The sequence below is a fragment of the Rousettus aegyptiacus genome, unplaced genomic scaffold (assembly GCF_014176215.1).
Source record: "Rousettus aegyptiacus isolate mRouAeg1 unplaced genomic scaffold, mRouAeg1.p scaffold_m13_p_18, whole genome shotgun sequence".
NCBI classification, from domain to species: domain Eukaryota; kingdom Metazoa; phylum Chordata; class Mammalia; order Chiroptera; family Pteropodidae; genus Rousettus; species Rousettus aegyptiacus.
The window spans coordinates 16,090,201-16,115,793 of record NW_023416293.1 but is presented as its reverse complement, the minus strand read 5'-3'; the positions used below and the strand labels follow the sequence as shown (position 1 = coordinate 16,115,793).

The 25,593-nt window shown below is 62.9% G+C and overlaps 1 pseudogene; it reads left to right on the top strand.

The window, feature by feature from the left end:
• The first annotated feature begins 3,968 nt into the window (after positions 1-3,968).
• Positions 3,969-4,087, top strand: LOC118613471 (annotated as a pseudogene).
• Positions 4,088-25,593: the final 21,506 nt, after the last annotated feature.

Sequence of the window (25,593 nt, the reverse complement as noted above, 5' to 3'; positions counted from 1 at the left end):
GCCGGCAAACGCGCGTGCAGGGGAGCCGCGAGGTCCCCCTCCCGAGGCCTCTGCCGAACTGGAAAACTCGCGGCAGCCTCACGTGCCTGCTGAGCCGGCACACGGAAAAACGCTCCCTCTCGAGCCCTGGATAACCGCGGGGCGTGAGCCAAGGACTGGACTTGGAAGAACTCGGCAAACGCGCAAATGACTTTCTTCATTTCCGGGCAAAAGCCAGAACCGAGGGAAGCAAATGTCGGGGACGTCGAGGCGCGAGCTGAGCAGGTGCCACGAGCCAGAGGCCGAACAGGAAGCCGAGGGCGGCCGGCGGGCGGGCCTGGCTCGCAGCCAGACCTCGCGCACCGCGACCTCGGCGCTCGCCAGACACAGGACACTGCGCGTTCAAGGCCGCGCGTTCACGGGGCCCACACGGTCCTCGGCAGAGACGACGAGTCGCCGACCCCCACAGGTGTGGCGCTCTGTTCGTCTCCTGTCATTCATTCACTCATTCATTCGTTCTGGAAAAGGAAGGATGCCACCAGTCCCCCTACTCCATGCTGCGCACGGGCTGGGCTCAGGGGCCAGGTTCGCCGCCACACGCAGGCCCGGGTCCCGCACGGACGGGCCCGGGGGGCAAACGCACCGACAGGGAACCACGAGGCGGCGGCGACGGCCCAGCCGAGCCTCGAACCGGCCGCCGCGGGCGCCGAAAGCGGGCGCGACCGGCCGCGGCCACAACCTCCCCGCGGCCCCCAGGCCTGAGCGGCGACCTCGCTCTGCGGCGAGGCGGCCGGCTCGCGGGGAACCGTGGCGGGAGCTGTCACTCAGCCGTCTCAGGCAGAGCGGCCCGGCTGGCGCCCCTGCGTCTCTCTGGACCAGCTTGAGGTGCGGGCGCCTCGCGCGACGGCTCAGAAACGGGCTCCGGCACCCGCCGCCGTCTCGCGTGCTGCAAGGCAAGTGACGGCGATAAGACAGAAACAATGTGGGAGCGACAACGGCGAGATGAGCTCGTGCAGACGGGGAGCCTGCGGCACCCCAGACGCCACGCCCGCTTCTCCCCGGACCGCCGGGCAGACGCCCTCGCTCCCGCTTGCCCGGAGGATGCCCTGTCAGGGGGACCGAGAGACCTGCTCCCGGTCACACGGACAGCAAGCGGAGCGGCGAGGAGCGGGGCGCATGAGGCCACGTGGTCACACAGCCACGTGGAATCAGAGACCCGCGATGTCAGCACTGTGCCGTGGCCGAGGTCCCGTCCCGCCCGCGGCGCACGGCGTGATCCCGAAATCCTAGACGCGCCACTAGCCTTGAGCCCAGCTGCCACCGCACCACACCTGCCTCACAGAAAGCACTCGGCGGCCGAAACAAACACAGAAAAAAATGGACACAGCCTCAGATCCAGCTCTAGGGAGAAGTTAATTAAATCACGCTCTATCTACCCATGGACTGGTAGGGAAGAAGTCAAAAAACAATCAAAAAACTGTGAGGAAATATTTCAATATTACAAGAGAAAAACAGTATATAATTTCAGGTCCATAATATCTGTACTTGACGAATACAAAGACATTTAAAAACAAGAACAGCGACAACAAAAGACCGGGAGGAACTGAGGGTTTTGATGGTCGGTCAGTATGGTTGCAGGTGACTTTTTCTCAATTCTTCTTCTTATAAAATCGGCTATGAAATCTTGAGCCGTTTATTATTTAGAAAAGTATTATATTTTTAAATAGCCTACTGGTTACTTATTCTACTCTTTGATTTCTGCATTAAAATGGAGATTTGGTTTCCTCAAATTCTTGATGCTAAACTGCTTAGGGTAAGCGTGGTTTTTCTGGGTCATAGATTTTTTTCAGTGTACACCAAAGAAGATTTCTAGAAATGTTATATTTTAAGCTCGCCAATGTGCAGAAAGAAGACTGAGAAATCACGTTGGTTATGGTATAAAAGGAAAACCAAACACTCGGGGGAGATAAAATTTCTGGAAGATGGGCCGTAATCCAGCTGTGGCACCTGCCCACTCAGCGCTTAGCCTCTCACCTTGTTCTTAGAATGTATCTGTCGACTCACTTTGAAATATTTCAGTAGAACATTTGGTTTGAAGCATCTGTTCTTCCTCAGCAAGAATTTACCAAGAAAAACAAACAGTGAGTGATCAAAACAGCAAAAGTAATAAAATTTGCAGGTGCTTCCCTAGGCTTTGGGTATGTCATATGCCCGGCAAGCTGTGCGTGTGTGAGCGAGTGTGCACACACGTGCTGTGCATCAGCTTGCAAACAGCACCTGAAGTGGCAATATTCAGACACATCAGAAAACACACAGAATCCCTCGGGATCACGAGCTTCTGGAAGGATGTCTGCTGTGGCTCACTCCCGAATACCCCCGTCCTCAACCAGACTCGTAAGAAAGGGTCCCTTTCACAAAATATCAATCCCCAAACTGACCAACTGAGTTTTGGTCACATTACAAAAGCCTCAGATTTTCCGAACCATGAAAACCGTCTCTAAAGCACGTCTCTGCAGATGCTGTGGAGGCCGGACCGTGAGGACGCGTGAGCCACGCTCACTGCCCAGAACCTGGGCGGCAGAATCAGTGGCCACGGTCAGTGTCCTCTTCTTTCAAAGTCACATGGAACGTGCCCGTCATCACACCCACCGCCTCCAGCGCGACTCGCACCGCCACTCCGCGACTGCCAGCGCCAGCACCACCGCCAGCACCGCCGTCAGCACCGTCGTCAGCACCACCGCCAGCACCGCCACCAGCACCGCCACCAGCACTGCCACCGCCACCAACACCGCCACCAGCACCAGCACCACCACCAGCACCGCCACCACCACCGCCACTAGCACTGCCACCAGCACTGCCACCAGCACCGCCACCAGCGCCAGCACCGCCATCAGCACCAGCGCCAGCACCGCCACCAGCACCGCCACCAGCACCAGCACCGCCATCAGCACCAGCGCCAGCACCGCCACCAGCACCAGCACCACCACCAGCACCGCCGCCAGCACCGCCGCCAGCACCGCCACCAGCACCGCCACCAGCACCGCCACCGCCACCGCCCCCAGCACCGCCACCAGCACCGCCACCACCACCAGCACCACCACCAGCACTGCCACCAGTGCCAGCACCACCGCCAGCACCGCCACCAGCACCGCCACCACCACCAGCACCGCCACCAGCACCAGCGCCAGCACCGCCACCAGCACCAGCACCGCCATCAGCACCAGCGCCAGCACCGCCACCAGCACCGCCACCAGCACCGCCGTCAGCACCGCCACCAGCACCGCCACCAGCACCGCCACCGCCACCAGCACCGCCACCAGCACCACCACCACCACCAGCACCGCCACCAGCACCGCCACCAGCACCACCACCACCACCAGCACCACCGCCAGCACCGCCACCAGCACCGCCACCAGCACCGCCACTACCGCCAGCACCGCCACCAGCACCGCCACCAGCACCGCCACCAGCACCAGCGCCAGCACTGCCACCACCCTACTGACTACATTGGGAAGAGAGGCCCATCCAGCTTTCCGGCTGTTTATTACGAGATTCTCATGGAACGCGCTTACCAAGGAGGAACATTCTTTAGATCATTTCCCAGCAGCTACGATGCAGAGAACCCAAAAGACAGGACGAAGGAGGAAAAGCCACTCAGCGGCATGAGGAGCGAGTCAAAAGGGACACACAGCAAAATCCTCGCAGCGGCCGTCTCTGTACCAGGAAGAGAGAGGTGATTTTTTTCTTTTATTTCTATTACTAAACTTTCCAAATGTTCTTACAATGATCATGTATTGCTTTGATAATTAATTCTAGAATTCAACGTTTAGAAATGAAAAGCTGGTACATTCAGGCGACAGCACGAAGGGCTCCTACCTGGGGTCAGCCAGCCGGACTTTGGGGTCAAATGCAATTAGGTTTGATTTTTTTCATCCATTTAAAAATGCGGAAACTCTGAGAGAGCAACTCTTGTTTAAAATGTAATGGCAGTCTGTGGCCACGCCACCCCCAACGCACCCCATCTCCTCTGACCTCGGAAGCTAAGCAGGTTTAGGTCTGGTTAGTACTTGGATGGGAGACTGCCTGGGAAGACCAGGTGCTGTAGGCATTTAAAAAAAAATGTAATGGTATGAAACAATTTTTTCGCCGTGTTCTTCTGAATTTAGAAATGCCATTACCAAGACGGGTGACTCACCCGGGCGATCGGCAACTCGCCTAGCAATCTAGACGCACAGCTGGTGCCGGCTGCCCAGCTGGAGGTTACAAGGCAGAGTCTGCTCAAGACAGAATCGAAAGAATAAGTCTTTCTACCATCGAGGCCGGGGGAAACGTCTGTCCAGCAGTAACACGACCGTAAGGGATTCTCGGGCCTTTTCCACATCCCCGGGAGCCTGCGAGAATGCACGGCCGCAAACCCGAACGGCCCCTTTGCGTTTCTCCTTCGTCTTTCCCCCGTGTGCGTTAGAGGGTTCGGGGCCCGCTCGCTAGGTCGGCGTGCTGTCCACGCGTGGAACACGCCGTGGGCACTGCGGCTACTTTCAGAAATCACCCGGATGAAAGGCTTCGAACGCCTGCTCATTACTTCTCTCTATTGGTCACGGTGGCGCTCGGTTTCTACGATTAAACTGGACGTGGCATTCGATTAGTTCCTGTGAATAGACTTATCATGAGTAATTTGCTCTGCCGGTGTTTTCAGAAGGAATTAGCTGGCCGCATCTGCCCGTCACTGCTCGGGAGCCACAGGCTCCCCCGCCCTGTTATTGGTCTTTGCCGCAACCTGTGATCTTGTCAGACTCAATCACTTTTTTGGAACATCTTCGAATATGCTCAACCCTGATGGAATTTGGGATCTTGGCAGTGTACTGTCGAGCGACCACTGTCATCGTCATGTTAAAAAACGTGACACAGACCACACTGACACACACGCCCGCTCTCTGCGACGGGCAAACAGAGCACACAGGTGTGACGCTCGGTGCCCCGGGCACCAGATCAGTTCTGGCTAACGACGCGGCACCGCGAACAGCTTAGCTTCTCCGGCGTGAAGCAGTCGCGGTAAAACGGCACATTCCGAAAAAAGCAGGACGATTAAATAAATGACTTCCAGTGGCCTGAGCCATGCCAGCGAGGACGGCTCCGTCAGAAGAAATGGAGCATTCTAGAATGTTGGTTCCTCGGAACAAAGGAGAATCGAGCTGTTTTCTTTCGGCCGAAGCGCGGCGATACCAACAAAACAGCGACCTTCAATTCACAGGTGACGCTGCTGGAGAGACGTTGCCCAAGGGCGGCGGGGACCCGCAGGACCGAAGAGCACGGCTCTGAGCGCGGCGGCCCCACTGTGCTGGCTTTGGGCCGGCTACGGGGCGTGGGATCTGCGGCCTGGGGCACGAGCACCTCCTCAGGCCCTTGCGGACTTGGGCAATCGCACCGGGCGTGGTGGGGACCTCTTCCCCCAGCAGGAACGTGACAGGAACGTGTGAGAAGCGCCTGCGGTCCTCTGCAGGGCCAGCTGACGTCCCGTGCGCTTCCGCAGGGCACGAAGTCACACTCAGGCCCCGAGGCCCTTCCTGGTCAGGCGTGACCCTCAGGACACAGCTCCCAAACCCCTGCACCACGGAGGTTAGACGAGTGGGCAGCTCAAGGACTCGTGCCTGGTGGAGGGAGACAAAACGTGGGACCCAGAGGGGACGGCCCAGACGGGGCCGCCCCTGAGCCGCTGCCTCGTGTGCGGCTGGCTCCTCGGGCTGGTGCACCTGGGCTGTCGCGGAGCCTGAGTGATGCTCACGGGACCAGGGACGGGGCAATGTGCGCCCTCAGAGCCAAACTTGGCTTGATGCTCCTTAAAACCAGAATCCTAAAGAAAAACTGCACAGGTTCTGTAAGATGCTCCTAAGAGAAAAAGGTCTAAGGATGTAGAAAAGAACCAAGCAAACAAGCAAGAAAACGGGGTGTCAGGATTCTTCCCCGTACACGTGTGTAACGGCCTCTCATAAAAGAAGAAATCGCACCTGTCAAACGAGCCACTTGCTTAAGGGTCAGGAGACCCAGACTCGAGTCCTGGATTCACGGGGACCAACCTCATACTCTCGGGATTATTTAACCCCTCTAAGACTCAGTTTCCCCATCCTATGTATGGAAACCACAGTACTAGTCCGACCTGTGCCCCCGGATAACTGTGAAATGGCAAGGAAAGGGTCGTTTTTGAAAAACAGCAGAGCCGTGTTTACAAAAAGTAAAAATAATTCGAAGTGGTTGCTGTGACGGCCCCAGCTTGACTCGGATTTAACTCAATTCCAACGGCATCTCTTTGAAACTCAGCGTGCGGCCCCTGGGCCCAGCACCTGGGGCGGGCGGCGGGGAGGGGAGGTGGGCGTCAAACTCGGAGGCGCCACGGCCAGTCCTCTCGTGCCTCCCGGTCCGTGACGGCCACGGACAGCAGTGCCCTCCGTCCTCCTGGCTCGCTCCCGCCCCGCCCTCCGCCGCTGCGGGCAGCACGGGCCCCCGTTGGCTTCCCGGCCACGGGCCCTGCGAGGCACACGTGACGTGCAGGTGTGCGATGCACGGCGCCGTGCGGGGTGCGGGCCCGTGAGGGAGAACGGGCCGGTTCAGACCAGACGAGGCGCACACGCTGAGTTCCCCACGCCGACCTCGTGCGGGGCGGCGTTAAATCTCGGGGGACCCTTACCTACCACAGGGAGAGGTCTGCGGCATTTCCAGAAGCATTCAGCGGCCCTTCCTTCTCTCTTCTGCTGGCACGTACCCTAAAACGCTTCGTGAATTGGGACGGAGCAGAACGTGACAAGACTCGGGGCCCCGCCGCGCTGGTCACCTGCAGAGCCGTGTCTGCCCAGCCCCGAGGACGCGCCCTCTGTGACGACGGCTCTGGGGGCGGCGTGTCGGGAGCAGGCGCCTCTTCCTTCCTCCTTGGCGCCCACGGCGGGGGGTCCCCCTGCCACCCGCCCACGCGCCCGGGGAGAGGGGCGGGAGCGAAGCCGGGCAGAGGGCTCGGCCCCTCCACCCTGTTCTCTCGTCGGAGGCCAGACGACCTTGGGAAGCCCTCGTCTACTCTGCGCCCCCAAGAACTCGGGGTCCTGAGGACTAGACTGATCGGGGTCACTCGCAAGGTCTATAAATGTCTGCTCTCTGTGCCACACGCCGGACACTCACAGAATAGTGTGTGCCAACTGGAATTTAACATTATCTTTAAAGCACTCAGGTCTACGAGGGCCGACAGCCGGCAGAGGGGCTGCAGCCGGTGGTGCGGCCAGGCGGAGACCCGACTGGGGTTTGGCGTTCGGAGGCCGCACCCCTGCGCCTCGTCCCGGACGCCGGCCCCGTCCGCATAGAGCCGACGCCTGCTGCTCTCTGTGGCCATCGGCCCTCGAGCGGAGAATCCAGTCGTCATCTGGGGTGCAAGCTACCGGGGCTCGGCCTCGCCCGTCTGAGGCTGGTCCCCTGCGCGGGGTCTGCTGACGGGCTCTGCCCACGGAGGCCGCAGGGGCGAGGCCGCCAGCCCGCGGGGGGAGGGGACGCGCTCCTGCCCACCGGCGGCCCGGCTGACCCCACCTGCCGCGCGCCCGGGACTCGCAGAACCAGCCCCACCCCCCAAGGACAGCGACGCCCGCTCCGCAGTGGGTGGGCACGGGGACCCTGAGCCAGGCTGGGGCCAGCCTCGCGGGGCCAGCACACTGGGAAGACATCACCACTATTCCGAGATGTGCTTTGTGGGTTCGAAACATGAGATTAGTGGAGTCGACGCCCCTGAGGACACCTCGGGCCCCCTGACGGTGGCCTCCCCAGGGACCCGGATCGCTGGGACTCGGTGGCGGGGGCACGGCTGGGCCGACCCCCCACGTCTGCAGCCTCTCTGCGCGCACTAGGAGCCAGGCCAGCAGCAGGGTGCAGGGCCCGGAGCCCACACCGGCCATGGGCACAGGACTCATGGCCTCCGGAAACGGCGGCCCAGGGGGCGTGGGGACCCCTCCTGGGGCGAAGTGGACGGTGACAAGCGCGAGTGGACGGGGACCGAGCTCCGCACGGAGCGCCAGCTGCACCTGCTGGATGGCCGCTAGCCGTGCAGGGGCAGGAGCGAAGCCGGGCCAGGCACGTGGCACCCCAGCCACCCCGACACCCAGCCCGGCCGAGCCGAGTGAGGCCTGAGGCTCCAAAGAATCTGGAGGACGCGTCCTTCCTGGGAGGCAGGGGGACCGGCCCAGTTCACGCCGGAACCACGGCGAGATCGGCCCCATTACGACGGAGTCGGAGGCGCCTCGTTGTAGGGGCCAGACCCCACGGGGAAGGAACTCAGGACGAGCCTGAGCAGTAAAGGAAAGAAGTTGGGGGACAGACGGTCTTTGGGGGACTCAGAGCTTGAGGCGCTGGGCAGACCCGTTTCCTGTCCTGCAGGAAAGCCGCCTGGATCCTGCAAGGGGGTAACGACACCCCCGGGCGGGAGGTCACGGAGCCCCGGAGCCCGCGGGCCCCCCTCCAGACACCGCGGGGGGGCCCCAGGAGCTGGGGAGACCTCAGGCTCCCTCCTGCAGCCCCGCTCGTCCCCGAAGAATGGAGCTTTGGAGGGTTCCCACAGACCTGGGCGGGCAGGCGGGGCCCCCAGCCCCCCAACAGCCAGCGAGAGCAGCCGCGCCGCCCCGGCCCTGCCAGGGGCACCGGCCCCCACCGGACCTGCGGGCTGGACGCACCTGTCTGTCCTGCTTCCGGACCCCCTGGCACCGCCCGGGGGAGGAGCGGACCTGCAGCGCTCGCCCGGCAGCCTCCGGGGAAGTCACCCAGGGGTGGGACACCCGAGGGGCGTCGTCATGTCCAGGGGTAGGCAGCAAAGCGCCAGAAATGACGGGAGCACGCCCCGACGTCTTGGCAGAGACGGGGAGCCACCGACGACGGCAGAGGAGCCGCGGGACACCGGGGTCCCTGTGGAGCGCCCGGGCCCCGGCCTCGCACGGCAAACCCCCAGGGGGACGACCACGCTCCCCGGCCTGGCTCGGACCGCGCACCAGCGGTTCCTAAGCCGCCCTGGGGACGCGAAGGCCACCACGTCCTACAGCCCCCGGGGCTGGGCCCGCGCCCGTCCCCTTCCCGACAGGGAGCTTCCGTCCGGTCCGCGTCCCGCCACGCCTGTCAGCCTTCACCCACCTCATGTCGGGAGACAAACTGGCTCGCTGCATAAAGGTCAAGCGGAAAGTGTCTCTCCTGCTCCATCACTGTCACCAGCTGATAAAGGTCATTCCGCCCGACACATTCCCGTAACGGGAAGTAAATTTGTTTGCCTGCTGTGAATTATTAAAAAAAATCCATCTTCTCTGCTTCCCAGTTTCTCTCAGCTCTCACGGGCGGTAAATGAGGCTCTGTGACAGTCGCCTGTTTGCAAACAGATCTGAACAGAAAATCACAAACGTGGCGCGTTGCGAAGGCGATCTCCACGGGCTCGCGAGAGCGAGACAGTTTGGGGGCGACCCTCGCCGTCGTCGCCGCCGCTCGCCCGGCCAGCTGCGTCCACAGCCCGAACACGTCACGTACGCCCGTCTCACGGATGGGAAAACCGAAGCTCGGAGGGCGTGGCGATGTGCCTGAGCGGACCCCGCGAGAAACGGCGGAACCCGGCTTCGCGGTCAAGGTCGACAGGCGCCAGCACCCGCTGAGCTGCCGTTAGCGGAACGAGGCGCCGTTGGCAACGGCGCGGCAGTGACGATCGTCACCACGTGCAGATGGGAGGCAGATGGCATTCGCTGTTGCTCGTAGGGACATTCGTTAGTTCATCCCACAACCGTCTAGTGCTGGGATGAAGTCCCAACTACACAGGGCGGCCCCCGCTCCCTCGGGCAGCCCCCGGGGCAGCCCGCGGCCGCGTTAAAACACGACGGGAAAGAGGACGGGGAGATGCGCCCAGGGCCCGGAAGAGGGACATCGGAACCGAGTCACGACGGCCGAGCGGACCTGGGAGGGAGGGCGGGTAACGAGAAGGGAAACCCCTCCGGGGAGCAGCACGCGGCCCTCGGGGACCACGAAGGACCAGAGGGGACGTTATCTGGGGTGGACAAGAGGCAGCTCAGCCGGGGCAAGGAAGTGTCGCTGCCGAGTCTCACGCTGACCCTGGCGCGTCGGCCGCGGAGCGGAGCCGATCGGCGGAGCGTCCGCAGACCGGCCGCGGGGTGAGCGGGGCGGGAGGGCGTGAGGAGGGGCGGAGTCGCCGGCGGCTGCAGGAAACACCCCGGCAGGAGGAGCGGGGCCCAGCGCGGCCGGGTCAGGACCGAGCGGGGCGGGGCGGGGGGCGCGCGGTCCTCACGCCTGAGGCCGGACGTTCTACGCTCGCTCGGTGCTGGGGAAACGATGTCACAAACTCACGGCCTCTTTCTCGTTAATGAGGAGGCCTGGGCTTCAGGAAGCAGACGCGGTGCAAACAGCCCTTAGGCCGGGGTGAGCGGGCAGGCGGGGCGGGTGGCACGGAACCCGGGACGGGGCGGTTCCCCCGCGGGCCGGGGGCTTCGGGCGGCTCTGCGCCTTATGTTACGACCCCTTCAGTCCTCACGTGGCATGCCCGCCGCCTCGGCACTGGGTCGGCCTGTCCTCACCACGAACCAGACCCAAGGCTGGTGCAGGACCCGCCCCCGGGCTTCTGTCACTCCACCTTTCAGGATGCTTGTTCGAATTTCCCCAGGTAACCGTTTCCTAAGCGGGTCACAGTTCAGCTCCTGGGGACAGGGCCCCTAGAGGGGCCGACGCCACCGCTGAGCTCGAGCCGGAAGCCGGGCTGAGGGGCCGCGGAGCTCGGAGCTGGCGCCATCTGCGGAGACGGCCCCCCGCCCCCCCTCCCCCGTGTGACGCTGTCGTCCGGAATGTGTGGGTGGCATGTTCGCTGTCAATTTTTCACTAGACAGGATGCGAGATTTAATTAAGAGCCTGAACGGCTCGCGAGGACCGATTAGCCGTCCAGCGATGTGTCGCCGGCCCAGAGCTGCCCCCGCGCGGCGTTTGCGAACGGCGCTCCGAGGGCCCGGGTTAAAGCGACCGGCACCTCGGCCGGCCGGGGAAGGGCGCCGGGACCCCCTCCACCCTGGCGCGTGGCACGGGCCACAGGGCGGAGGACGCACGCGGAACAGCGGCCCGCGCGGTCGGCCTCTCCGCGGCCTCCTCGCCTTTGCCCGGGCGTCTACGTCTCATCTTCTTCCTTTCCCAGTTTTCTCATCCCGAACCAGGATGACCAGGTCTCGCGGCCCCAGCGCCGTTTCCGCGGCCTTTCCTCAGCGGCACCCAGTGTCACGTGACACGGAGCCCAGATGAGGCCGAGAGGCAAAGCGCCTCGTTACAATCTGCGCGTCTTAGTGATGGTCGCTTCACCTCGTTTCCGAAATTTCCTGCGGCTCCAAAGAAATCAGGCGGCGTGCGAAGACGTTTCCTGCTGCCAAACCGAAAATAAGGCGCCGAATCATCCGTCCATGTTTTCTGCGTGCCGACCGCCGGTGGGGGCCACGCAGAGGCAGCCACACTACCGTGTTTTCTGACGTGTGGCCCCCAGGGTGGGGGGTGGGGTGGGGGTGCGGGGGGTGGGGTGGGGGCGGGGTGAGGGTGGGAGGGACTGGGCTGGGGCGGGCTGGGTGAGCAGAGAGAGAACTCCAACCCTTCGATGCCTGTGAGCAGGCGCCTCACACACGCCACTGTCCCGGTGACCCTCGCCCGCCTCATCATTCCCCGTTTCCCCAGGAGCAGACGGGTGCTCCAGGACGGGCGGCGGGCGAGGCGGGGACCTCCACACTGCCGCCCGGCGCCCTCGCCCCGTCGGGAGCGCCCTGTGCCCTTGGAGCGGCTCCCTGCACCCAGAGGCGGTTGGTAAACACTTCGCGGCTCGCCGTATGCAAATCGCACCTCCACTAAAAACAGAAAATTAAAACTAAATATGTAAATAAACACTCGTTCAACTTTTCACAGCTCGCGAGGGTGTTTTTAAGGACCGGCAATCCCAGGTAAGGAGAGTGAATTATTTCTAATTGTCACTTCATGTAGAAATAGGAGAGTGAATTCGCCTGTTGAATCCGTCAGTCGGTTTGGTGACAGGCGCAGAACGATCAGCCCGGCACAGTACAGGCGGCCGAGGGACCCGACTCCTGAGTCCCACCGGGCACGCCACGGCTGGGGACGGAGCCAGGGTCCCTTTGCTTCCCAGGCAGGGTCAGGACACGCGTCTCTGCGGAATCTCGAAGCTGGCGGTGAGGGCAGACCCAGGACGCCAGGCCACCCCGGGCGCCGTGGCCCTCGGCTCCAGAGCAAACAAACAGACTCTGCTCAGCGCTTCCGTTTGCACCTGCTTGCACGGTTCCAACACCCCTCACTTTGACATCCCTGTGTCACGCCTACCCCTCCCCGCTGCCCCGTGCGCTGCCCCAGCGAGTGCACCGGCTCCATTCCCGTCCCCAGGGCAGACACCACCCTGGCCTGGACCAAGGTCCCTGGCCTGGCGAGTCGGCTCCGGGCCACCGCTGGCCATGACACTCTCGTGCTGAAGCCAGGGAGGGAGCACCTCCTCCCTGAGTCATGGCGCTGTTAGCACCAAGCCTCGAATCGCCACGCGGCTAAACGCAGAATCATTTAAAAACATTCCGCCGTCCAAAAGCGGCCCAATGCCGCTCGCCTGGAACACGGCTGACTTTGGGGACTCGCCTCCAGCGAGACGAGCGGGACGGAACTACACCGCGTACTTGTCGAGGTGCGGTCAGAGGCGCCTCCTCCAGCGTGCTCCGCACCCCACCCCCGGCACCGCCACCCTGCGAGGAGGCCCGCAGCCCCGTGGGACGGCCACGCAGAGCCCCAGCGGACGGCCGGCACCACGTGCCTGGCCGGAGAGCGAGCCTGCGGATGGCCGGCGGCCTTGCTCTTTGAGCCAATGCCAAGCGGAGCTACAGGGGCTCCCTCGGCTGAGGTTCCCCCAAAGTGCAGATTTCGAGCACGGTAAGTGTCGCCACGTCGATAAGCCACTAAGCTTGAGGGCGGTTGGCCAGGTGTCGACAGCCGACAGGAACAGGCGTTGGGGCCACAGCGAGGGGTGGCCACGGCGAAGCCCAGAGCACGCGGCGGCCGGTCTGGGACTGGGCAGCATGGACGCTGGAGGGGCCGGCGAGGGACAGGAGCAGCGCACCCGCCCTGAGGGCACCGGCACGGTCAGAGGAAAACGTCACTGGACGCCGGAAGGAGCCGGAAGGTCAGAAACATCTGTCACTGGAGGCGACATGCAAAGGACACACGGGCCCGCCGCGCCCGCTCGCGGGCCGTGCCAGGCCGTTACCGGCACCTCACGCGCCTCGATTACTCTCCTACTCGTAACCGCCCGGTCGCTGGCCTCTTTCTCCAGCTGAAGAAAACTAGGTCCTCACGAGGTTAAGGCGCTCGCCAAACGCCACGCGGCTGGTGAGCAGCAAAGCAGGAATGAACAGGCAGAGGGCACGCTCCAGCGCCACGCCTGTGACAGGACCCCGCCGCCCAGAACCACGGGGCCACCGCCCAGAACCACGGGGCTGCCGCCCAGAACCACGACCCCGCCGCCCAGAACCATGACCCCGCCGCCCAGAACCACGGGGCCGCCGCTAAATGTGGTCACGCGGACTACCCCGCCGCCCAGAACCACGACCCCGCCGCCCAGAACCACGGGGCCGCCGCTAAACGTGGTCACGTGGACAACACGGGGGAACGAAGTGGTTTTCCAAGGCCCCTCACGCGTGGGCAGGAGCGGGGAGGCGGCGGCTGCCGGCCAGCTGGCCCTCCGAGCGGCGTTAACGCCCGGGCTTCCGGGCAGCGGTGACCGCAGGAAGACCCGCCGCAGGGCGGCCAGCGCCCGCCTGGGTGTCCGCTCAGCCCATTCATAAACAAAGCCGCCTCAGAAGCAGCAAGACGCACAGTCCCAGCTGGAAAGTGAGTCGATGGCCTGACATATCGGCTTGAGAAACGTGACAGAATGCGAGGGAAAAGGGAAAGGAAAAACGCAGTGTCCCTCGAGGAGGAAAAAGAAACACGGGCCCGAGACAGGAGGAAACACCGACGACAATTTCTTAGAATATCTAAACTTACAGAGAAAAAGTATAGATGTCATTCAGGGGGAAAAAATCGAAATAGTATGACCAACACCCAGGTATCCTAGTAAAATCACTGAACTCAAAAGAAAAAGAATGAATCCTACGGGAATCTCAGAAAAACAAGCAAACCTACCCCAAGTCGCATATATAAAGGGCAAAATTCAAACTGGCTTCCACAGTAACGTTCAGTGCCGAGTGACACTCGCTGTACGGTTTCGGGGGTAGGGACGGGGACACGCGAGAATTTTATACCCAGCCAAGTCGTCAGACGTTACAAAGACGACACAAAGTCCTCCTTCGACATCCACGGGTTCGGGTGCTGTAGCGGCCACGGGCCTTCCTGATAAAAACCTTAGGAAATCGGACAGCCAAGCGGCAAGTCAAGGCACAGGGCTCGGGAACGGCTCTTTCATACAGGGGCCACTGGGGAGCGCTGAGGCCAAACAACTACAAAGAGCTTAAGGACAGAAAAGAATATAAATGTCTGAATGGTAATGACATGAAATATAACTAAGGGGAAAAAAATCATTTTTGACATTTCCTAGCTTTTCAGGAAATGTCAAAGCAACGTCCAAGGAACGTCCCACTTAACAAACCGACCGAGCGGCCTCGGAGATGCGGGGTCGGGCTCAGGGGACAAGCCGCAAGGCCACCCCGCAGACCTTTCGAGAATCTTGTCTTTCCACCTTCGCCAGCTGATACGACTATTTCAATTTCGTCTTGTTCACAGCCAGAGTAATCGTCATTTCGCTGAGGAAGGAGGGCTTGGGGTGATGACACAGTAAGTCAAGCTAAATAACGTCTCGGGGAAAAAACGTTGGGATTCGCTGTTGGTTTAGGGAACATCGGGGAAGAATACAGAGGAGTAAGCGACTAAGTTTTGTTTGGCCTGATGAACTAGGCGCCTGGACTTTAGAAAAAAGGAGACGGCCTACGTGCACCTTAAAAAGTCTCAAGCAGCCAACGGAGAGCAGCGGAGGCTGTTCGCCCCTCGAAAAGAAGGAGGGGCCCCGGCAACCGCTCGAAAGTTGCCATGGAGAACAAGGCCCAGGAGGAGCCCGGGGACCGTGGAGACGGAGAGACGAGACTTCCCCTCGGAAAGCGGGCCGAAGGCTGCTGGAGAGGGCTCCCGCGCCTGCTCGGGGCCGTCGCCCCCAGCGCTGGCAGCCACGGCTGCTCGGACCCCGGGGCCGCCCTGCGCCTCCCGTCCGGCCCCGCGGACGTGGAGTCTCTGGGCCGCGACGCCGCCTCTGCCCCACTGCTGGAAACGGGGGACGCTGGGGAGGAGGAAATCGCTTTTCTCTTTTTAGTTCATCGTCACGGCACCACGAGGCCGGGCCTCTAGACGGGACGGAGAACAGCGCACATCGGCCGGGGATGCCGACGGGCGAGCCACACCCGGGGGCTGCACGGGGCTCAGGGGCCCCTTCGGGGACGCGGGAGGGGCAGTGAGGAAAGGGCGCGGGGACCTGGCGGCCTGCGGCGGGAGCTCGGGCGGAGACCGGCCGCCGGCCGCCCGACCTGCTCCCTTTCCTCCGGCGTGCACGGCTGAGTGGCACTCCCGGGTCTCCCTGCAGCTGTGTGTGGTCATGTGACTGGCCCTGGCCCGTGGGATGCAGGCAGAGGTGGTGGCTGCCACCTGCGGCTCCGACCCGTAAAAACCTCCAACGACGTCTCAGCTCGCGCTCTCTCATGGCCTGCTGGCTGGGGCAGAGGCCGGGCCTCGCTGGGAGGCCACCGGCGGAGTCAGGGGGCACTCGGCCGTCTGGGTCTGAACGGCCACGCGAGGCCGCGCAGCCCTCAGGGCGACCACCTGCAGAGGCAGAACCCGAACCGTACCTGGGAGAAAAGGAGCTGGGCAGGTGTGCCGCCCCTGGTGCCCCAGCACCTCGGACACGAGGACCTGGCGCCCGGGGAGGTGGCGCCCGTGACTGCGCCCACCCGGCGCGGCTGGCGGGGCGCGGTGCCCACGGGGGACGCTGCGTGGCCGTCAGGAAGGCCGAGGTAGCGCGACCGGCGACGGCTGCACCACAGAGTGGGGCCACCCGAGGCAGCCCAAGCGCACCTGGTGCCCCGCCGGCGCCGAGGACCCCCCACCCCCCGCCCCGACGCTCGCCACTGAGTCAGCAGCGGCTTCCGCGATCACCTCTCTCCCCCGGCTCTTCCGGGCTTGGGTTGTTTTGACAATGACTATGTTGTGTTTTTAATATGAAAACAGCAAGGCTGCGTTTGAACAGGGGCCCCGTGACAGGCGTGCGGGGCCAGTCCACGGCAGGCGGGGAGGAATCTGTGGGCGGGACGGCCCTGGGCCCTCACGCAGAGGGACGCCAGCCACTCAGACCCCGGCTTTGGGGGGCCCCTGGCGGCCATGCGCAGGCCTGGCCGGACGGGTCACAGAGCAGAGCGACACCCTCACATCGGGCTGCTGAGCCCCATGTGCGGCCGCAGGCACCGGAAGCCACATCGGGCTCCGTCGGAACTCCCCTTTAGACTGACGGTCCCGAGGACAGTCCAACGCACCCCTAAACACCTGCTGTGCACCCCATGGTCCACACGCACCACAGGTGCCAAAAATGTCCCTGAACAGAGGAGTCAGTAGGATGAGCGGACGTCTCGGGAAGAGAATTCTACAACCGGACCACGGGAGCAAAGGGCCCGGTCAGAGGCGAGCCCGGTCACGGCCCGGCACCTACCGTGTGGATCGAACAGCAGCTGCGTGAGGCCCGCCATCCCCCGCGTCACCTGGCCCGGCCCGTGGCTGCAACGGGAAGTGTAAGGGAAACACCGGGAATGCTCCGAGGAGCCAAGAGAGCAGGTCCGGAGAGTTCTCCTCGGAAGACCGTCAGGGGACAGGCGGGAGCTAGACCCCTCGTGGCGATCAGGTCACGATGTGCGTAAAACCGAATCACGTCACGCGCCCGAAACTAATCAGATGGCGTCGGCCATGACGCCTCGATTTTAAACAGTCGTACGGAAGCGCGCAAACTGCTCTCATCAGGGGGTTTGTAGTCGCGAAACAGTTGCCTAAGTTTCGGGCGTGTCAGGAACAGGAGGGCCACGGCCGACCTCTGCACTCCCGTGTTCCCATTCGCCCTTCTCCTGTCGGTGTTTGAGTGAGATGCAGAATCCTTTTATTTGTAAATGCAAAACACGGATTCCCGTGTCAACAACAACACCTAGTAACTACGCCAAATCGTCTGATCAATCCACTCACAGCCCGGTACGAAAAGGAAGCGTGAACATCTCAAAGCTGCCTGAGCCTCGGGTCCCACACTCAGAACACAGCTCCTCGCCGAGCTCGGCACTGCACCTTCCGCCCCGTGGGCAGCCGGGCTCCACGTGGGGCCACCTGCCAGGGGCACGTCGCTGCCCCTGGTTGCGCGGTCCGCCCGGATGGTCCCGGACACGCGGAGGCCTGGGTGCCCCAGGAGCCCCCGCGCCCAGGGAGGTGACTGCGGGGAGACGTCCAGGCCTCTCGCAGTGGAGCCGCCCGGGCCGGGGAGGAGGGGACGCGGGAAACCCCCACGAGCAGGGCATCGGGACCAACACGGGAGCGCGAACTCCGGGCAGTCCCCCCTTCCGGGGCAAACGCGTCCCCACTTGCAGACCCCGGCCGCAGAGCCGCCTGACCCTCACTTAGACGTTCCCGATGGCGAAAAGCTCACTGCCTTTCAAGGCAGCCTACTCAGCAATCTTTACTTGTAGCAAGTTCTCCTCTAAATTAAGTCAAAAATCATTACTTTACCTGTGCGTGGCTGTAATTCTAGCCCCGGGTCAAGTAAGCACTCTAAAAATGATGAATGAATAATGAATAAGTTGAACAAATGAATTCTCCGAGATCAATTGACCATGTGACAAAAGTAACTGCCTGAAACTTTAAGCCACGATGGCTCGACAGCAAATAAATAAAACGAGGATTAGGTTCGCGTCGCTCGGCGTTTCCCGAGCAGGGCGAACGGCGCCGGGCCGCGGGGTGACCCTGCCATCGCGGAAGCGCCTCCGGGGAGGGCGGGAGGCGGTCCCCACCGCTTCGCGCCCGCCCAGCAAGCGGGCCGGACCTCTGGTCGCCGGTCACTCACTGCTGTCGGTACCCGACATGCAACTTAGCCTCAGCGGTTGCCGTCCCCACCTCAAGGAGTTCCGCATCTTAACTGCATTTCTCTGAGAGTTCAAAGCCACCTGCAGATAAAGGGTACAGGTCCCGCCACGATGGGCAAATGGCAGGGCTAAACGGGCAGCATCTGCCTTTGGACACTCGGGCTGATCGCGAGGCACTGTGGCCAGGAAACGAACGAGCCCGAAGTCACCATGGGAAAGGTCACCTCGAGCTATTTGTCTGAATCGCTTCATTTAAGACCAAGTCTCCCGCACCCACGTCCACCGTTACCTCGACCGAACACACCCGCACCCCGGGGACATGGTAGGTTTGGCACCTGCGGTGTTCGTGGACTGTGGCGTGCACGGCAGTAAAGCGAGTCACGGTCCTTTTGCTGAGGGAGGGTCTCGCCTTGAGCTTTTAAAAACCGCAGCCCTGTGAAACGCTGCGCAGCGAAGGCCGCGGACAGGGATGGGGCGCGCCGTCCGCAGCCCCCGGCGCCTGGGCTGGACGCCTCGGCCGCCGGGGCGCGACAGGTTTCACCAGGGGCCCTTCTGAAGCTTCATCCAGCAACAAGTTCTGCGTATCCGTCGATAATTACAACACTCCACGGCCAACACCCGGCGAGGCGCGAGGAAGCCCACGGTCTCCACCGTCCGCCTGAGCGGAGCGAGGACAGGCGTGGCCAGGAGGCAGGAGGCGGAGACCGAGCCGGTGCGCGTCGGCCGCTGAGCGCACCGCGCGGGCTCCCGACCGCCTTCCGGAGCCAAACGCCAACGCGTTTCGGTCTCCGGCCAGGACGGCAGCGGCCGTGAACGCCATGTCGCCTCCTCCCACGGCCGCACCAAAATTGCAGCTAAACTACGGAGCCGCCGTCATGGAGAGTCGCCTGGCGTCCCCTGCAAATGGGGACACACAGAAGAGGCCACCTTGAGACCGGCGGGAGGGGCGCGGACGTGGAAGGGGGGCCCACACCCGCGCGCGGCGGCTGAGCCTCTGGGGCAGCGTCCCGGCTGCGGAGGCCCCCCAAACCGGGCGCCCCCGTCCAGCACTCCGGTGCCGGGCAGAGTGGTCCCCACGACGTGTGGCTGTGAAAGCCGGCGGGGACGGTGACCGAGGGACACGAAGAGCGACTCCATGCCGGGCATCCTCGTAGACGTCCGTGCGGACTCGCCTCTGGCGGGCTCGCCCGCTCTGAGCCCCGGCGCTGGGGACGCAGCTCGCAAGGCACCAGGGACGCAGGGGACCGAGGCGTCTGGCTTCGGGGCGAGGGCTGGAGGGGCGGCTTCCTCCCAGGCAGAGGCGCTGGCACAGGCCACGGTTCCTGCGCCGAGCCCGCCTCCTCCACTGCGCAGACGCAGGTGGGCCCCACGCCCGAGCCTCCTGCAGCCTGGCTGACACCGCTCGCCCTGCCCAGGTGATTCCCTGGGACCCCGCCCTTCTCAGAGTGCGGGCCACCTGGGCTACTTCCGGCGGCTTTTCCATACACACAGCCTGTCTTGCCTCCGGCTGCGGACTTTCCTAAAATCTCTCGAAGGCCGACAAGCCCCAAACAAGCAGCGTCTGGCCTCCACGTGCCCCGCACCCCCTGCTGAGCAGCCCCGGGCCGGGCCCCAGAGGCAGCCGGCCTCGGTTCACCGCTTGGCCTCTCCCAGGTGCCTCCAAGCCCAGCACACGTGGCGCCATCTGCCGGTCACTCTGTAGCTCGCATCAGGCGGCAGCAGCCTGAGCCCGGGCAGTGGCTGACCTCGGCCTGCACCAGGGCCCCTCCCGGGGGCTCCAGCACCAACACACCCAGGGGGCAGCTTCAGACCACACCAGAGCAGCACCCGGCCACCCCCGCAAATGACACCCCCACAGGGCAGACCGGGCGGGCGCCAGGGCCCTGCTGGGGAGAACCCTGCTCCGCGGGGCGGGCCTCTGCACAGCCGGCCGGTCCTCGGCCAATCGGCCTGTGGGTCCAGCCCTCCTAGCCGAGCGCCAAACGCAACCGAAGTCCAGCTGTAACAGGGGGGCACACGCGGCCCACACCCGGGGCACACCCGCAGCACCGGGCTCGGGGAGACTGCGCCTCTGGGTCCCACAGGCCACCTACGACGTAAGGCCACTCCGCCGAGACCGAGAGACACAGCAGCCCCGCCCAACACACAGAGACAGGCACAGGGAGGCCGCCGCGCCAGGGAGACAGAGAAACGCATCCTAAGTGAATACGAGAAGTGAAACGCGGGATACCTTGGAGGGGCCAACCGCAGAGCAGACGAAGCAGAGGACCGAATCAGCGATTCAGAAGACGAGGGAGCAGCAAACACCCAACCGGAACGAGACAATGAGTCCAAAAAACAAGGACAGTTTAAGGGGCCTTTGGGACGACATCAGGCCAACCAACACTCGCACCGCAGGGGCAGCCGAAGGAGAAGAGAGACAGCAAGGAACTGAAAACCCATTCGAAGAAATAATGACAGAAAACGTCCCGAGCTTGGGGAGGGAAGTGGACGTGCAAGCCCAGGAAGCTCACAGAGCCCCAGGTGGGAGGCCCGGAGGCCCGCACCCAGACGCGTCGCAATCGAAATGCCGAACGTCGCGGACAGAGAGAGAATCGCATGAGCAGCGGAGATGAGCAGTGAGTTGCCTGCGGGGGAGCTCCCATAGGACTGCCCGCCGGTTTCCCCGTGGGGACCGTGCAGGCGGGAACGCTGGCCACGAAACAGCCAAAGCGGTGAAGAGCCAAGACCTGCAACCGAGACGACCCCCCCAGCAAAGCCATCGCTTAGACTCGAAGGACAGCGAAGAGCCTCCCAGACAAGGAGAGGCTGACGGAGGTCATCACGCCCGAGGCGGCATCACGGGAAACGCTGGAGGGACTTCGTTAAGAAGAGAATAGAAAGGCAAGAAGTGTGAATAATACCATGGCAATAATTTCTCTAAATGGGAATGGATTAAGTGCTCCAATCAAAAGACGGGGGGCCGAAGAGGGAGGAGACCAGATCCTCACTTGTGCCGCCTACGAGGGACGCACTGCGGCTCGAGAGACGCACACAGACCGAGAGCAAAGGGATGGGAGACGACGTTTCAGGAGAACGGAAACGGACGAACGCAAGCCGGGCGAGCGATACTTAGACCAGACAAAACGGCTGCGAAGCAAAGGCCGTGCCAGGAGGCGGAGAAGGGCCCGGTCACCCCGCCGCTGGGTCCTTACCCGAGGAAACTGCACCCCGAGACAAGGCGGTGCACACGCACGACAGACCCGACTCGGCCACAAAAACGCATGAGGCTCGCCGTCCGCGAAGATGGGGATGGACCGGAGGGTACCGCGCCGAGCGGAGGAAACGAGGCGGAGAAAGAGGAATGCCGCCGAGTCCCTTTACGTGCGGAATCTAAAGAACAAAATAAATGAACAATCGAAAGGAGAACGAACTCGCAGAGGCGGAGACATCCCGCCAGCCGCCGGGGGGCGGGGCTTCGAAGGCGGGGGGGGGGGGGGGGGGGGGGGGGGGGAAGAAGCATAAATGTCTAGTCGCTGCGCGTGCAGCTGAGACTAACGGAACACCGTACGCCGCCGGGTTCAAAAAATGAGAACACCAGTTTAAAAGACACGATTTCATCCGTTTTTCGGCCGCCGTCCTCCTGCCCCGCTCAGTTCACTTGGTGGAAAGTCTGTGCTCGAGTCCGCAGCCGGGGAGCCCGGATTTCAGAAGGAAGAAGGATCCGGGACGGGCGGGCGGCGGCCGCAGGGGTTTTCAAAACCGTGTGAGCGTCGCACGGAAGACGCGCCTGGAGCTCTCACCGCGACGTCACTGAAGTCGAGAACGAACGAGGGGAGACTCCGAAACGCGAAGCGCCCCGCGCCAGCAAACGGTGCCGGCCAAGGACAGCTGGCCGCGCGGCTGGTGCTGCGATCAGCCGGCAAGCACGCACGTGACCGGCACGCGGGCTGCGGAGGAGCCGCTGCCGGGCTCTGCGGTCGGCACGGAGCTAACGGGCTGGCGGGGCGGGGGCGGGGGCCACGTGGTCGGAGCACAGGGCGGGGGCGGGGGCCGCAGAGCAGGGAAACCGTCCCGCCTGACGTGGGCGGCGGCTACGTGGCCCGGCACCGGCACCGGCACCGCGAGGGAAGCCTGCGGCGAACCGTGGGCCTCAGGCGCCAGGTCACCGCAGAGTCCGCCGAGCGGGCACCGGCCCGGGAGCATCGGGAGCATCGGGAGCATCGGGAGCATCGGGAGTGCGGGGAGGGCGGCCAAGGGCGCGGCCCGAGACGGGGTCCCAGGTGTGGAGTGGGGAGCAGGGCGGGAAGGGGGCGGGGGAGGGGCGGCGCGCGGCCAGGCGCCCTCGGCCCGCCCGTGACCCCGCCGGGGCCTCGTCCACACGTCCCCGCTGACCGTCAGGCCGAGTGCCCTTTACGTGCCATTTCCCGTCCCTGCACGTTCCTCCGTGAGGCGTCTGTTCAGGTCTGCGGCCCAACTTTTAATTGGGTTGTTTGTTTTCTTACTATTGAGTTTCCCCATCTGTACTTCTAACAAGACTTTTTTCCATTTAAAAACGTAAAGCGCAGATTATTAAAGTATCAAAACAAACCGAAACAGAAGCGCGTCTGCCCCGATGCCGCTCTCCCAGCAGCTCTGAGCTCGGCGCGAGCCGTGGCCGCTGCCCTTCGGACGCTCTGATGTTTTGTTCTTAAACGTTTCTCAAAGAAAACGGGGCCGAGAGACACTAATGTCTGCGCACACATCTTTTTATAAGTAAATAGATCAAAGGAAAAGGCGCTTCTCACAAGTGGCCACTAGGTGGCAGAACTCTACTAAAAATGCCACGTGAGGGCGGGCGGCCCAAAGGCCCCCTGGGACCGCGTTCCCTCAGGGAGGCGTTCTCACGGGAAGGAGGGAGTCCTCCCGGGGCCCCTCCTGGCACACTCGGCGTCCCCCCGCCAGGCCCCTGGACGGAGGACCGGCGACTCCCTCCCTCCCCGGCCCAGCACCGGGCTCCGAGGTGACAGGAGAGGACCTGTCACTCCGCTGGCCCCACGCTCCGCTCTGCTGCGGACTCTGCCCCCAGCCCCCAGCGCCCCGGGCGGGGGCCGGGCCGGTACGAGACCAGCCCGGACACAGGTCGCCAGGGCCTGGGAAGGTGGACCAGCGGGCGGAGTGTGGGTTCCGGTTCAAGTCCGGGTCTCCAGGGCCAACTCCGCAATCCGCCCGTGCCCGGCGCATGCAGCAGGCGCTCCACAAAGGCCGTTCGTTCGGACCTGACTTCGAACCCACGTTCCTTGGGCGCCGACGCGACTTCCTGTTCGAGCCCCTTGAGCTAACACGACGCCGGCAGACGAACGGGCAGAGTGTTCTCCACGCGCGTCCTCAGGACCGGGGTGGCTCACGACTCCGAAGCCGCGGGGCCCAAATCGGGCGCGCGCGTGAACGGGGGGAAAGCGTTAGAACAAGAGCAGCAAGTGACCACGAGGCTCCCTTTAGTCCCAGGATTTCAGGTCTAGAAATCCACCCTGAGACAGGGTTTCGGGAGAGGCGAAACCGCAAGAGGGAAGGAAGAAGGGGGGCTACAAGCTCAACCACGCGGCGCCCCAGGTAACTGTTTTTATTCGCCAGAGCGCCACGCCCGGCGACAACCACGCCGGCGACCGAGTCCCGGAGCCGTCACGGGGAGGCCGGCGGCCGCCCGAGCCGCTCGGTGTCGTGGCGGTCGCCGAGAACGCGGTCCCCCGGCCCACGGCCACCTCCCCACGCGACGCAGGGTCAGGCCGCCTGTCCGTCAGTCACTGTCTGTGTCGCAGCTGCCGCGGACACCCATGCTGTTTTAGTAAGATGACTGAATGCTCCTGTGCTAATTAAACTGCATCTCCGTTTGTTTTGAAACCATGGCGACGCGAACTCGCGCGTGGCATCGACATGCGCCGCGCACGCCCAGTCTGTGGTAACACGTCCGCAAACCTCCAAACGCCCTTCCTGGGCAGGAGGAGGAGCCGGTTCCCGCCCCCCCTCCTCCCGCCCCCGCCCCCCACAAGTGTCCGGTCCCCCGAGGAGAAGACAAGCCACCTCCGCCTAGTGACACACAGCTTCACGCTTCTTCTGAAGGGAAAACGCCTTCTGCGTGCTGTTATTTGCACGGCCTTTGGCAAGGAAGCAGCTTCCTGGGCCTGCGGCGGTGACCAGGCCGGCAGGGAGTGCCGCTTCCGGGCAGGTCCCGGCCAGCCCTCAGCCCTGCAGGCCCCACAGGAGGGACGGCCAGCGGCCACGGCCCCCTGCACCTGCCCCGCCAGGGCGGGCGGGCAGCTGGCGTGGCCATCACTACTCAGGAACCGGCAAGAGCCACCGAGACCCCAAATCCCCCCTCGAGCCTGCTCATTCCCCCAAATACCTTTTGCTCCAAATGAAGAGCAAGGTGTGTGACGTGTGCGGCCCACACCATACACGTTACATGCACGTGTGACATGTACAGTCCTCGAATACCTGTGTGTGCACACGTGGATTCGTAAAAAGCTGTTTGCTTTAAAAGGCGAGACGGCCCGAGGCTGGCTGGCTGTCACAGGACGAGGAGGACCTGAGTGGAACGTCGGTCTCCCTAGACAGCGGACGATCGCGCACCATCCTAAAGCTCGTTTTAAATTATTAACTTTGCATCTCCGCCTGTGTCAGAATAACGTTGTTAAATACATCGAAAAACACAAGCGCGTGGACACGCAGGCCTGTGTCTGAGAACATGCACTGGTCCGGAAAATTAGGGCGGTTTTTTCAAATGCAGTGATTTGAAGGAAAACAGACTCAAAAAGTACATTATTATTATCACATTTCCCTCTTACGATGCCTAGAAATTTACTAAAGGAAATATATACGCAGCATTTAAAATATTACATTATAGCATATCGATGGCGCTTACACGATCAAAAGAGACGTTGAGTACAGCACCTCAAGGCTCACTTGAGAGGGCGAGTTCTTCGTAAACAGGAGTCAGAGGGCAGGCGCCTATTCCAAAAAGAGATCTCTGCACTGAGGGAAAAAAGCAACAAAAAACCTGGGCGCAAATAAAGACTCACTCACGTTAAACTGGAGGGGCGAAGACCGGCCTGGCAGCGGAAACAAAGAAAAAATCGCCACCGAAACTCCTTGGTCCTCTTTCCTAAAGTAAATTTGGAGCTAATTAGCTTTCAAGACGTTTCCGGGAGTTTTTTTTCCACAGTGACAAGACAAAGAAACACGGTTAAGATAAAAAGCAGATGTCGAAGCTCGCGGGTCGTTTGTTCGCGCACGTTACACATTCGCGTGTCCCTGTCGGACCTGGGGTTCGGCCACGGCGCAGACACGTCAGGCGACTCGGCCTCCGCGGGCCTCCCTGACCGCGGCCTGGCGGGCGGGCGGGCGGCCGCCCCGGCGGGGGGCCTCTGCCCGGATGACACGCAGCCCGTCTGCTGGGCTTTCCCACCGCAGCCGCCTGCGGCTCTGT